This window comes from Pimephales promelas, chromosome 17 (genome assembly GCF_988280905.1).
Source record: "Pimephales promelas chromosome 17, fPimPro1.hap1.1, whole genome shotgun sequence".
NCBI lineage: Eukaryota > Metazoa > Chordata > Actinopteri > Cypriniformes > Leuciscidae > Pimephales > Pimephales promelas.
The window spans coordinates 8,654,969-8,666,131 of NC_142785.1; positions in this window are offsets into that span (position 1 = coordinate 8,654,969).

Sequence of the window (11,163 nt, forward strand, 5' to 3'; positions counted from 1 at the left end):
CCTTACTAATCTAATGGTTACTTAACCCTTATGCATTTGCTCAATTTGAATTGTGTTTAAATCAGTTTGAATGCAAATTAAATCAAGCTCTCTGTGTCGGCCTGGGGAAACACTAGCAGGAAGTGGCCCAAAACCCTTAGTGGCCAAAACCCGCCACTACAGCTTGCTTCCTCCTGTGTTCTCCATTGCTGCACTCTATCCCTTTCCTGAATGGAGGCTAGGTTATTCTGATAAGTAACATTGTCATAATTTCCTTTTTGTTTATACCATAATTTTAGTAAAGCTGTTGCCTTTGATTTTTCTACAAAAAACACTCAATTTGATTTAGATAAAGGAGCTTTAATTCACATTGAAGTACACTTGTTCTTCATTCTGTTTTGTGTTTGCAAGTAGAAATCTCTCTCGTGCTGTGATGATTTGACAGTCATCTCTGCCTGGGGTCCAGCGAGCTGGTTCGTCTGATCTGCGTCACCATCACTGACTGAGCGCGAGTCTTGGACTTTTCTGTATCTTCTGTTGGTGCGGCCCGCAACACGATATCACCAATCTGGCACCGCCGGTTGTGTTCAAGGTCAAGTTGCTTGAGAGGGCGCACCTCGGTACAGATGCACCGAAAGGCCCGGGACACTGCTGTCATGTGTGGGGCGACAGAAGGACCAACCACGATGCTGACTCCGGCCAGAATGACCTCATTTCACCCCAGGCAAACTAGAAAAGGTATTAAAACCCATCCACTTACTATTTGCCACAGAACCTAGAGATTCCCCTGGTAATTTGAAGTGGTTGGCTTCCTCCTCTCCGAGCCACAAACCGGCTCCAAACAGGCTTAGGCCTTCTCTTCTTCCCCTTTCTAACACTGCTGGTGTACTACTGCCATTTTAGTACAGACCTCCCCATCTCTGATGGTTGCATGTTACTTCAAACTTTGCTAGATTGCCATTGCTCTGTTCTGTTGTGCTCTGTTCCTTTCAGTTCACTTAGAGACAGAACCTCTCTGACACACCAAGGAAAGCTGAAGAATAGTTTGACAACCAAGTCGTTAGCACCAACAGGTGACCCCTAAGCTAGCGCCCTGTCAAAATCCTTCATTCAGACCCATGATGACCTACCCAAATTGTCCCACCAAACGGTTTAACTGTCTGCATCAGTTAACCAAAATTCTCATACACGGCTTAGCCTGTATTATAGCTCGTTAAAAGTAGTCGAACTGGCATTGGTCTGTCTGTGTGTGTTGTGTTCCTCTCGTCCACAGTGAAGGCAGTATGTTCCAGTCCTACAGTCCCACAACCCGCTGGGACGACCTGGGACAACCTGGAGACATGGCTGAGATTCATGACACCTCCATCCCTGCCCAAAGCCACCAGCGACTCAGAGCCCCGAGCCAAGAGCAGCTGACAAAGACTGGGCCAGACACGTCACAACCTCGCTCACCAGCTCAACGCACACGCACGCCTCCGCGAAAGGAGCCGCATCGCCCTGGAGCACAAGGTTGTAACGCCGAGGATGACAACGACCCCGAGCTACCGAAGGAAGTGGAAAGACTTCAAACTGCCCTGTCTAATTTTCTACATAGACTGAAGAAGAATAGTCAGAGAAAATAACTAAAAAGAATTCAACGAGAAACTCCGACAAAGTGAAGTCTCTTGCAAAGAGCAGAGACTGAACTGAAAGAGACTCAAAAGCCACGGCCTGCGCAAGAGGCCCGTGCGACCACCCACAAGCTCGTTCAGCAGAGACAAGATCTCGAACACGAACTTGACCCACAGAGTTGCAACACTCTGATAGACTGCAGCATGACTGGAAAGGGGAGGACACACACCACAAGCTTCCCCTGACCAGTCTGCACATTTCAGCCAATGCACAAGAGCTGAAAATGGGGGGGGGGGGTGGAAAAGCCCGCCTTCCACAACATCTCTGACAATCTACAAGACAGTGACCTTTCACCTGCTGTCTCCAACCGGTGAACACGACACCGACACCCAGCAAGACAGACCCCGGAGGGCCTGTACCATCACCACCGGCTCCCAACGAGTTTTCTGTGGAACTTACAACGAACCTGTAACTGAGGAGGACGCCAGTTTCAAGAAACTTTCCCTCCAAAAACCCGTCAGTCACCATAGTTCTCTCGGCCCCACACTATGCCCACTCAACGAGGCGTGAAGGCCCCCAGTAAAAATTCCTCAAAACCCAAATTATTCTGAACTGCAGAACCAGAAGACACACAGCACGAACACCGTGCAAGACTCTGCGTTTGTAGAATTAGAATTTTACTAAGTTAAAGGAATCTGAGATAGGCATGTAAGCCTCAACGGCCGACGGACTATGCACGACTCTTTTGAAACAGACAGTTTCTAGATGTTGTTTAAATCAGCACCGTTAATCATTAGGTTTCGTGACAGTGAAGAATTACAGAAAATACCAACTCCGAACAGGGCATACAGTACGTTACCCTGACGACAGAGTGTAGTAAAATCACCCGAGTTTTAACTATTGTTAACCTACAGGCGTGCACTCGATCATCGCGACCCAACTAAAACGCAACGTGCAACACGCATCTTGATCGCTGGCTTATCTAAATGCAGATAAAACAAATAGCTGGAAGTGACATCTCTACTTTGAAAAAAAAAACAGCCTTAGAGTCCCAACTGATATCAAGAACGTCAGCATTAAAGCGTAAGTCTGTGTAACAAAGGTATCACCTCAGCAGCTTGTAATCTGTACCGATATCTATTCTGCTTTGGTTAAAAAGAAATCCAAATCGCGGTATGACTAAACCTGTTCCTGACGAAGGAAGCCCAGGACAGAGTTATATGTAGGTAGACCTGGGAGACGCTCCCCCCTTTCTACAAAGTAAAGGCCTTAATGTTATTGTTAGATTGATGTAATTCACCTAAATTTTAGCTGCATCGACAAGCAGAAAGCCACTAAACGATCAAAACAAGTTACTCGCGGAAGAGCTAACACTCATGCATGAGAGAGACGTACCTATATATGCTTAGACGAGCTTTGACTCAGCAGCAAACCTATTTCCTTACTCTGTAAACAAATAGAACAAGACAAGCTTTGACTTGCAGCAAATCTATTTCCTTACTTTGTAAACAAATAGAAGACGTGTAAAGTAAAGAACAGAGTTCCATGAGAAAATCAGCAAATGCCAAAACACATTTGCGTTTTACTGAATGCAACCAAAGTTCTTGAAAATCATAAAGTATAGGCGCCTCCTTTTAACCCATTAAAACGTGCATGATTCATGTAAAATATACAGACATTCTTCAGATACTGTTGAATTGCTCTGACACGCTCTGGTTCCCATGACAACAACTTGTCACAGGAAGTATTACCTTGTAATGTCACTTTTGTAAGCAAACCAGCCTGGGTGGCTAGCCTAGCATCAAGCTAACTTAGGCTAAGCTAAACTAACCCAGCACTAAGCTAACTCCGGCTAAGCTAACCTAGCTTAGCATCAAGCTAACTTAGGCTAAGCTAACCTTACCTAGCTCCCATCCAACATAAGCTAAGCTGAATAACCTCCACAGTTAACAGTTAGCATCATTTACGTGAACCCTTACTCACCGCTCGTGTTCCACAGTGCAAAGTATTCTAGAATACTTTCTCAACACCAGTTAGGGTTTTAAATTACTCACTTTCCATGTTTACCATTCTTATTAGCTAAAGTTTACCTTCACAGGGTTAGGAATACTCCTTGCTAACCGTTAAGGGCGAACTTCGCAGATGCCTTGTTAATTTAACTTAAGTTTAACTACATGAAAACTGCGTGACTAACTACAGAATAACGCGTGTAACCGTAGGAATTTTCATCGGCATGTTGACTAAAGCTTTGGAGGGACACACTATGTGGTTTTGAACACCCAACCGCTACAACCCACTATAGTGTTGATCAAAGCAAATCCAAAGTTTAGTCACTAATGCCACTGAACACTCTTGACCTCAGATCATTCCCGTGTTTTGATCACTTTATTTCCTTTTGCTTTAATTTTAATTTTATTTTGCCTCATTGATTATTTCATTCCTTCGACCTTGATGATAATAGCAAGCAGCTATTCCCTTAGGTCATCTATATGATTTAATTTCATTTCCTCCCTTGTCCGAGTGTGGTTCTATTCCTCATAGGGCCCAGAAAGGAGACAGAGACCCCCTTATTTGTTATTTTGGCTTAGTTTCAACCAATGCACTCGTTTGTGACCCTGCAACGCAAGTAATTTCAACAATTTACTAGGGCACTACTAGAGTCCTGAGGGTCGATAATAAGCAGAATTTAAATAAGAAAGCGGTCCTTTTCCTATTATTGTTCACTTCGTTGAGCCATAGTGGACCACCAGCTAAGTCCAGAGAAATAATTTAGTCATAAGGACCACCTTATGTTATTTATTTTATCTAGGATATGTCCTTTCCAGGAAATACGCTCGGAACCACACAAGACTTAGCCCTAACATGCACAGCTAAGATAAGGACACAAGAGACACTTAGCTTTATGCTAAACACTTAACTAACTTATTAAGCAGTAGTTCTGAACTTTTAGGGCCATGCATTAGTCACTCACAACAAGTGTGCCAGAATGCCACAGAGCCCCTGCTTAAACCGACCTCAACCTGCCAAGGAACCACTGCCCCAAACCACGGCATGGCTCCAAAAAGGATGCAACAAAGCTAACCAGAAAGGTCCCAAGATTCACTCAGGACCCTGCATCTACCCACGACATGCAGACAAGACTTTCACTTGCAAACTGTCTAACCAACATGACTGCATGAAACAGATTCTGCTTGATATGGATTACGTCCAGTCGCGAGGTGCACAGCTTTCTAGATCGTCAAACAGAGACTGTCAAAATGGACTACCAGCTGTTGCAATAAGCTTTGATCGCTTAACTCCCTGATCCAGAATCAGACCAAGGGTTATCACCACCGTGGACATCAAGTAAGACCGACTTGAAACTCCACCGACTTCGGCAAGCCTACTTCGAGAAGCAAACCATCAGGTATGAAAAGGATACCAGTTTCAGAACTTTGTTCCCTTAAAACCTGCATCCCACAGTGAGTTAGTCGATAAGCACCCTGGCCTGTGCTTGTAGCCTGTCTACCTCAGCTACGAGACTGGGCCCGCAAAGCTCACATTAAGCAAAGGCTTTGTCCGAAAAGACTGTGTAAAAACCCTCAGACTAACCTGTCTCTGAGCACGACTCAGAGCTGCCCCTAGAAGGCACCCCATACATCACTAACACCTTCACTGAGAGTTAAACCGTTCCAGGCCAGCAGAGGGCAACACACCTCGTGACATCACTTCGCCACGGCTTGTGCTGCCACGGTGCAGAAAGGGGGATATGCCAGTGTATGCCCAGTCACGCACCATGTGGGCTGCACACCGCAGCACCAGGACATCTCGGCATCCTCAAAGGCATCAGACTGTCCCAGCCGACAGCCGCTGAATTCTTTCCTCCCTTTCTCTCTCTCTCTCCCCTGTCTCTGTTACAGGATGCTGCTGTGGTCGTCTTCCTGTGCCTCCAGCCAACCAGAGGACAGCTACTGTCGACCGCCTCACCGCCGGGTCCGACATCAGGCAGCATATGGTCGACTGCCACGCAAGCAGAGCTAAATGGACTCCCACGCCGCTGCTGTCAGTACGCAGTCAAACACCAGCCTGTCCAGCAACCAAACGAACTGAAATTCCACAGCCAAAAGGTAACTCACAACACAGAGTGCCTCCTCACAGACCATCAAGAAATTGAAAGGAACTGTGATAAATCCGCAACGCACACAGCATTCTACTGAACCAGACAAGTGAGCTCCAGCGAGACAACTGTTCACTGTCTGCCAGAATGACTTTGCTAAAATTCACCAAGCAGCCTTTGCTCCAAGGCCCGAGCTACCCTGCTGCAACCGAGCCTGAGTCAAGTCCCAGCCAGGACGAAACCCACGATTTCACCCTGATTCCAGAACTGGAATTATGAACGATGATAGAAGGGGTCCAGCCAAACTGGACTTGTTCCCAGTGACCGCTGTGTCTCAACTGCACACCTGTTGCACTGCACAACTGCCTCACCGGTAGTCCAATCCTGGACTGCAGCTGATTCTGCACTGGGTACCTCTACGGTAATCAACCACACCCTGACACTTGACATCCACGCTGCACAAGAGGCAAGGAAATGCAAACCTCCACGGCCACCACGGGACCCTCAGGAAGAGGGTACCACGCTGGAGACTGCGTCAAACCTCAGCAAGCTGAGCCCCTACCTCAGCCTAGCCGCCGCCTGCCACCTGACCCTCATGATTCACCTGCCATCCGTCCATTGCGATGGTGTCGTTCGATGAAGTCACACAAGGACTTCACCTAATGAAAAGGGGGAGATGTAATGAATCTTGGCCAGGCGAATTACATCAACACATACACGCACACACAAACCTTTCACTTCCCCCACACATCGGAATGTGTGGAATGTTTTTGAACAAAGAGAAGGACTTTTGGTGTTTAAAAACATTCAACAAAATGTTTTCAATGGTTTTTATGTATATGTGTCTTCCCCATGTCACAGTGAAATAACTTTGTTTGGTCACAGTTTAAATAGGAATTAAAAATACCTTCGTCATGCATTTGAAACATAAGTGTATATTCCTTTGATATAACATAATGTTCCTTGATATCTCTAGAATGCTTATTGAATGAAACACTCGAATATGCATAGAGATGTAAATTAAAGTGTATTTTTAATTCGTTATACTGCCAATGAAGATCAAATTGCTATTGCAAAACCCTCATTTAACACACCCCCTTCCACGAGAAGCGCGCGCTGAGGAACAAAAGAAAGCTTCCCGCGTGCAACATCCACTCTCCGATTGGCTCAAGCCAACAGGAAGGGGATGGATTTCTCCAAGGTGATAAATGTGAGAACGCAGGTCCGCCCTCGCTCTCTTCTTCTGAACTTTCCAGCGCTCAACATGTAAACCTCACGGGACTCTGATCCAACCATGGGTCTTTCCTTTTGTTCGTCTAAAAGTTTCATCTTTTCCTCAAGTGGACTACCAAGTTCGTCTTCCAGGAAAGGAAGTGGACTTTGCCGAACTATCTCCTCGGGTAACGTCACCTCAAAGACTCTCAGCCTTTCAAACACTGGCGCTAAATGCCGACGAACGCCACGTGACTCCCCACGGAACAAAGCAGCCAGGAACGAGCCGGGACGGGCCGCGCAAACATGCCGCGGCCGCGCTTCACGTGACGCACGCGCGCCGGACCGGCGCACCTCTAGCCGACACGTGGCCCGAACGGGTCGAGCAACGAGCCCACGACTCACACAGACCACATGTGCCTTGCAAGTATACCTTCTTTTAGAGCTTCTAAGAAGCATTAAGAAGATGTTTTTGGGGTGTCCAGAAAGGTTAACTGACTGTTTTGATGAACGTAACTCTCTCTCTCTCTCACAACTCACTCTCTCTCTCACTCTCTCTCTCAAACTCACTTAACTTGCGCGTATCCATTGTCTAAACGCTCTGCGTCGTCTTAGTTTGTGTTTTAATGTTTGTAAATACATGTATCATTGTAACGTAGTGAATGCTTAAGTAGTAACTTTATTAAATGCAAAATATGCTTACCTTGACTGATTGTCTTGCTCATGATACGGGTCAATGAAATGTCAATTTAAAGCTACACGCTTTACAGAACTATAAATACCTAAGAGGGTATTTGGTTATATAGCAGGGAAGGCAGATTCTAGTGGCCACAGAATTTGTTTTCACAAGCTATATAACTTACTTGAGCTAATTGATTTTACCTGTCTTGTAAAACGTGGTCCTTGCAATCAATAACAATTAATTTGTGGTGGATTGCGGGGATGCACATGTATGCATATGGGTAAAATTAATAAATTAACATGTAAGACCGGTCTGATCCAAATCTGTATGAATAATTATTAATTATCAATTATTAATTATGATATGCAAATTCCCCCCCCCCTGATCAGAACCGACCCAGAGTCTTTACACATTGTAAAACATACCGCTGGATTTAGGGTGGAAGGATGGAGTCCTTCTGTCACGATCCACACACAGGAAACAGGGATTAAATCCAAGAGCAGTTGTTTATTTAAAGGGTAATCCACCACGTCTGGAGGGAGAAGGGTTTGGGTTCCATCAAAGATCTTTATATTAATGGGCGGTTTGCATCTTTTAATCAGTTAAGGGAGAAGTTCGATTTGCCTCATGCACATTTTTTTCGTTATTTGCAAATTAGACATTATGTTAAGTCCAAAATTAGTAATTTTGAACTTCTCCCGGAGAAGCATGTTTTTTTTGATATTTTTTTTAATCCTCCTGATTCTAGGCATCTTATTTCTAAATTTGTTTGTTTATTTGGAAGCTGCACCTCAGCTCCTACTGTAAGGTTTAAAGAGGCCTGGGAGGAAAACCTAGGAGTTGAGCTCTCCGATGACACGTGGGACAGATGCTTGGCTACGATACATGCCTGTTCAATCAACAGCAGGCACCAACTGATCCAATTTAAAGTTATTTACCGTTTGCATTATACTAAAGATAAATTGCATAAAATATACCCTTCTGTTTCACCAATGTGCGACAGGTGTAAGGTGGCAGAGGATACAGCTTCCCATGCTTTCTGGTTTTGCCCTTTACTATCTGGATTTTGGTCAAGCATTTTCGACTGGTTTTCCAAGGCTTATAACACGCCCCTTTCACCGGACGCTGAACTTGCCATCTTTGGCTTCTCGCAGCATACCTCTCGCCTTTCAGGCGCGTTACAACAGTCTTTAATGCTAGGTATGGTCGTGGCTAAGAAACTAGTGCTTAAAAATTGGAAGTCACCCTCGCCCCCTTCCTTCCGAATGTGGATTACGGACATGGTCTCTGTCATACAGATGGAAAGGCTTCGACATTTGAGGTCTGATTCTATGGAAAAGTTTTCCGCTGCTTGGGATTCATTTCTGGGACACTTGGACAAGTTAACAACTCAATCGGCCTCCAGTGACTCCTCTAAGGTTTAGGCTGCGTATTCCCTCTGGGCACCTAGTCTGATCTGCAGCCTTTTACTAATGTACTAAAGTTTTTTTTTTTTTTTTTTTGAGTGTGTGTAGTCCGAGCCATTGTTTGTTGTTTGTTTTGTGTTTTAACTTGAAAAATCCTTTAAAATAAAGTAAAAAAAAAAAAAAAAAAAAAAGGGTAATCCAAAATCGTAAACCAGTCCAAGCAAGGGTCATAATCCAAAGGCAATCCAACATATACAGGAAACCAAAAACAAGACTCAAAGAAACCAGGACCTCAGAAGTGGCGTGATAATTGAAAGGACTCCATGGCACACACTGAACAGACAGGGTATATATACACACAGGGAATGACAATGATAATGGTGAATTGGCAGAGTGCAATGATCAGTGATGAGGAACAGCTGAGTGCAATGATAAAACAAGGATCGTGGCAAATGTAGTTCCAGAAGTGAATGACACAGTGGGGAAGGAGGACATCTAGTGGACAAACAAGGGAACACATCCAGACACTGTGACAGTCTTTTGGCGGTTCGGATATATTCTAGGTTCTTATGATCGGTCCAAACGATAAAAGGTACCCCTGACCCTTCTAACCAGTGACGCCATTCCTCCAGTGCCAACTTGACTGCCAACAACTCTCTGTTACCAATGTCATAATTACGTTCAGCAGGTGATAAACGATGAGAAAGAAACGCGCAAGGATGCATCTTGTCATCTGAAGGAGAGCGTTGGGAAAGAACTGCTCCTACCCCCACCTCTGACGCGTCAACCTCCACCACGAACTGACGTGATGAATCAGGGGCAACGAGGATGGGAGCCGAACTGAAGCGGCTCTTGAGTTTGGTAAATGCAGCCTCAGCTGCATCAGACCACATGAACGTCGTTCTGGGGGAGGTCAAGGCCGTCAGAGGCGAGGCTAGTTGGCTGAAGTTGCGAATAAAATGCCGATAACAATTGGCAAAACCCAGAAACCTCTGTAGGGCCTTACGGGAATCTGGACTAGGCCAATCCATCACAGCCTTTACCCTGTCAGGATCCATATGCATTCCCTCAGATGAGACGATGTACCCTAGAAAAGGAACAGACTGTGCATGAAAAACGCATTTCTCCGCCTTGACAAAAAGTCCATTCTCTAACAACCTCTGAAGCACTCGTCTGACGTGCTGAACGTGTTCCTGGAGAGAAGATGAAAAAATCAAAATGTCATCCAGGTAGACATAAATGAATTGGTCAACCATATCTCTCAGCACGTCATTGACGAGTGCCTGGAAGACCGCTGGGGAGTTGGACAAACCGAAAGGCATGACCAAATATTCAAAGTGCCCCCTAGGGGTATTGAACGCGGTCTTCCATTCATCGCCCTTCCTTATGCGGACCAAATGATAAGCGTTACGCAAGTCCAATTTTGTGAAAATGGATGCTCCCTGCAACCGCTCGAAGGCTGAAGACATCAACGGCAAAGGATAAGTATTCTTTACCGTGATGTTGTTCAACCCCCGGTAATCAATACACGGTCGCAGAGATCCATCCTTCTTTCCCACAAAAAAGAACCCCGACCCCGCCGGAGATGAGGAAGGTCTAATGAATTTGGAAGCTAGAGAATCAGAAATATATTTCTCCATAGCCTCCCTCTATGGAACAGAAAGTGAATACAACTTGCCTTTAGGCGGAGACTGACCTGGCACTAAGTCTATAGCACAGTCATAGGGACGATGAGGAGGAAGAGAAGCAGCCCGAGACTTACTGAACACTTCCTTCAGATCCTGGTACTCCTTAGGCACGTTAGACAAATTCACCGCCTCCTCCTGAAACACAGACACAGGAACAGACGTACACGCAGATACAAGACATGACTCATGACACTCATTACTCCACATGGAAACAGAATTTTGACCCCAATCGACTCTAGGATTGAGTTGCAGTAACCATGGGTGACCCAGCACCACGGGTGCCAGTGGGGAGTCCATTAAGAGAAATGTTATTGTTTCAGTGTGGTTGCCAGATGTTATGAGTGTGATGGGTTCAGTAGTGTGAGAAATCTGGGGAAGTTGTTGTCCATTGAGAGCATTGACCGAAATCGTGTGAGTGAGTCTGGAGATGGGAAGATGAAGACGTTGAGCCAGTCCAGAGTCCAAAAAATTACCTTCCGCTCCCGAATC